Raw genomic sequence first — 4,621 nt, 5'->3', positions numbered from 1 at the left:
CTGGGGGGGGGGGAGAGAGAGGAGAGGTCAGGAAGGGGACTAGCTTCTGCAGGATGTCCCCGATGCGTGGGTTCACATCCCTAGGGGTGTGTGTGTGTGTGTGTGTGTGTGTGTGTGTGTGTGTGTGTGTGTGTGTGTGTGTGTGTGTGTGTGTGTGTGTGTGTGTGTGTGTGTGTGTGTGTGTGTGTGTGTGTGTGTGTGTGTGTGTGTGTGTGTGTGTACTTGTATTACTATTATGACCCACATGAATAATTACTATAGTATACTATGGTATAGTTACTATAATATACTATGGTATAGTTACTATAGTATACTATGGTATAATTACTATAATATACTATGGTATAGTTACTATAATATACTATGGTATAGTTACTATAGTATACTATGGTATAATTACTATAGTATACTATGGTATAGTTACTATAATATACTATGGTATAGTTACTATAATATACTATGGTATAATTACTATAGTATACTATGGTATAGTTACTATAATATACTATGGTATAGTTACTATAATATACTATGGTATAATTACTATAATATACTATGGTATAGTTACTATAATATACTATGGTATAATTACTATAATATACTATGGTATAGTTACTATAATATACTATGGAATAGTTACTATAGTATACTATGGTATAATTACTATAATATACTATGGTATAGTTACTATAATATACTATGGAATAGTTACTATAATATACTATGGTATAGTTACTATAATATACTATGGTATAATTACTATAATATACTATGGTATAGTTACTATAATATACTATGGTATAGTTACTATAATATACTATGGTATAGTTACTATAATATACTATGGTATAGTTACTATAATATACTATGGTATAGTTACTATAATATACTATGGTATAATTACTATAATATACTATGGTATAGTTACTATAATATACTATGGTATAATTAATATAATATACTATGGTATAATTACTATAATATACTATGGTATAATTAATATAATATACTATGGTATAATTACTATAGTATACTATGGTATAATTACTATAATATACTATGGTATAATTAATATAATATACTATGGTATAGTTACTATAATATACTATGGTATAATTAATATAATATACTATGGTATAATTAATATAATATACTATGGTATGATTAATATAATATACTATGGTATAATTAATATAATATACTATGGTATAATTACTATAATATACTATGGTATAATTACTATAGTATACTATGGTATAATTACTATAATTAATATAATATACTATGGTATAATTAATATAATATACTATGGTATAATTACTATAGTATACTATGGTATAATTACTATAATATACTATGGTATAATTACTATAGTATACTATGGTATAGTTACTATAATATACTATGGTATAATTAATATAATATACTATGGTATAATTAATATAATATACTATGGTATAATTACTATAATATACTATGGTATAATTACTATAATATACTATGGTATAGTTACTATAATATACTATGGTATAATTACTATAATATACTATGGAATAAATCATGTAGTATTCTATGGTATAATTAATATAATATACTATGGAATAAATCATGTAGTATACTATGGTATAATTAATTTAATATACTATGGTATAATTAATATAATATACTATGGTATAGTTACTATAGTGTACTATGGAATAAATCATGTTGTCATGTTTTGTCATTTATTATCTTGTCTTGTCCCTGTGCTTCCCATTCTATTCGTTTCCCTCTGCTGGTCTTATTAGGTTCTTTCCCTCTTTCTATCCCTCTCTCTCCCCCTCCCTCTCTCACTCTCTCGCTCTCTCTTCTCTCTATCGTTCCGTTCCTGCTCCCAGCTGTTCCTATTCCCCTAATCAATCATTTAGTCTTCCCACACCTGTTCCCGATCCTTTCCCCTGATTAGAGTCCCTATTTCTTCCTTTGTGTTCCGTTCCTGTCCTGTCGGTTCCTTGTCTAGAATTCACCGTGCTGTGTTTGTGTATCGCCCTGTCGTGTCGTGTTTTCCTCAGATGCTGCGTGGTGAGCAGGTGTCTGAGTCTGTCTGGTTCAAGTGCCTTCCCGAGGCAACCTGCTGTTCACCTGCTGTTCAAGATCGAGTCTCCAGTTTGTCCTCGTCATTTCGAGTGAAAGTTGTGTTTTTTGTTTGTATTTACTTTACTGGATTAAAGACTCTGTTTTCGCCAAGTCGCTTTTGGGTCCTCTTTCACCTGCATGACAGAAGGAACCGACCAAGGAATGGACCCAGCGACTTCAGACGCTCGTTACACTGCCGTCAAGATCCAAGGAGCCATGCTCGGCAGACACGAGCAGGAATTGTCTGCTGCTCGCCATGCCGTGGAGAACCTGGCCGCTCAGGTTTCCGACCTCTCTGGACAGTTCCAGAGTCTACGTCTCGTGCCACCTGTTACTTCCTGGCCTGCCGAGCCTCCAGAACCTAGGGTTAATAACCCACCTTGCTACTCCGGGCAGCCCACTGAGTGCCGCTCCTTTCTCACGCAGTGTGAGATTGTGTTCTCTCTCCAACCCAACACATACTCTAGAGAGAGAGCTCGGGTTGCTTACGTCATTTCACTCCTTACTGGCCGGGCTCGAGAATGGGGCACAGCTATCTGGGAGGCAAGGGCTGATTGCTCTAACAAGTTCCAGAACTTTAAAGAGGAGATGATTCGGGTTTTTGACCGTTCAGTTTTTGGTAGGGAGGCTTCTAGGGCCCTGGCTTCCTTATGCCAAGGTGAACGGTCCATAACGGATTATTCTATTGAGTTTCGCACTCTTGCTGCCTCTAGTGAGTGGAACGAGCCGGCGCTGCTCGCTCGTTTTCTGGAGGGACTCCACGCAGTGGTTAAGGATGAGATTCTCTCCCGGGAGGTTCCTTCAGATGTGGACTCTTTGATTGCTCTCGCCATCCGCATAGAACGACGGGTAGATCTTCGTCACCGGGCTCGTGGAAGAGAGCTCGCATCAACGGTGTTTCCCTGCTCCGCATCGCAACCATCTCCCTCCTCTGGCTCAGAGTCTGAGCCCATGCAGCTGGGAGGGATTCGCATCTCGACTAAGGAGAGGGAACGGAGGATCACCAACCGCCTGTGCCTCTATTATGGAGTTGCTGGACATTTTGTTAATTCATGTCCAGTAAAGCCAGAGCTCATCTGTAAGCGGAGGGCTACAGGTGAGCGCAACTACTCAAGTCTCTCCATCAAGATCCTGTACTACTTTGTCGGTCCATCTACGCTGGACCGGTTCGGGTGCTACATGTAGTGCCTTGATAGACTCTGGGGCTGAGGGTTGTTTCATGGACGAAGCATGGGTTCGGAAACATGACATTCCTTTCAGAGAGTTAGAGAAGCTCTACGCCCATGTTCGCCTTAGATGGTAGTCATCTTCCCAGTATCAGATTTGAGACACTACCTTTAACCCTCACAGTATCTGGTAACCACAGTGAGACTATTTCTTTTTTGATTTTTCGTTCACCGTTTACACCTGTTGTTTTGGGTCATCCCTGGCTAGTATGTCATAATCCTTCTATTAATTGGTCTAGTAATTCTATCCTATCCTGGAACGTTTCTTGTCATGTGAAGTGTTTAATGTCTGCCATCCCTCCCGTTTCTTCTGTCCCTACTTCTCAGGAGGAACCTGGCGATTTGACAGGAGTGCCGGAGGAATATCATGATCTGCGCACGGTCTTCAGTCGGTCCCGAGCCAACTCCCTTCCTCCTCACCGGTCGTATGATTGTAGTATTGATCTCCTTCCGGGGACCACTCCTCCCTCGGGGTAGACTATACTCTCTGTCGGCTCCCGAACGTAAGGCTCTCGAGGATTATTTGTCTGTGTCTCTTGACGCCGGTACCATAGTGCCTTCTTCCTCTCCGGCCGGGGCGGGGTTCTTTTTGTTAAGAAGAAGGACGGTACTCTGCGCCCCTGCGTGATTATCGAGGGCTGAATGACATAACGGTTAAGAATCGTTATCCGCTTCCCTTATGTCATCAGCCTTCGAGATTCTGCAGGGAGCCAGGTGCTTTACTAAGTTGGACCTTCGTAACGCTTACCATCTCGTGCGCATCAGAGAGGGGGACGAGTGGAAAACGGCGTTTAACACCCGTTAGGGCATTTTGAGTACCGGGTTCTGCCGTTTGGTCTCGCCAATGCGCCAGCTGTTTTTCAGGCATTAGTTAATGATGTTCTGAGAGACATGCTGAACATCTTTGTTTTTGTCTATCTTGACGATATCCTGATTTTTTCTCCGTCACTCGAGATTCATGTTCAGCACGTTCGACGTGTTCTACAGCGCCTTTTAGAGAATTGTCTCTACGTAAAGTCTGAGAAGTGCTCTTTTCATGTCTCCTCCGTTACTTTTCTCGGTTCCGTTATTTCCGCTGAAGGCATTCAGATGGATTCCGCTAAGGTCCAAGCTGTCAGTGATTGGCCCGTTCCAAGGTCACGTGTCGAGTTGCAGCGCTTTTTAGGTTTCGCTAATTTCTATCGGCGTTTCATTCGTAATTTCGGTCAAGTTGCTGCCCCTCTCACAGCTCTTACTTCTGTCAAGACGTGTTTTAAGTGGTCCGGTTCCGCCCAGGAGCT

Source organism: Oncorhynchus gorbuscha, unplaced genomic scaffold, assembly GCF_021184085.1.
Source record: "Oncorhynchus gorbuscha isolate QuinsamMale2020 ecotype Even-year unplaced genomic scaffold, OgorEven_v1.0 Un_scaffold_3857, whole genome shotgun sequence".
In the NCBI taxonomy this organism is placed as follows: Eukaryota; Metazoa; Chordata; class Actinopteri; order Salmoniformes; family Salmonidae; genus Oncorhynchus; species Oncorhynchus gorbuscha.
This window is presented reverse-complemented; position numbering follows the sequence as displayed.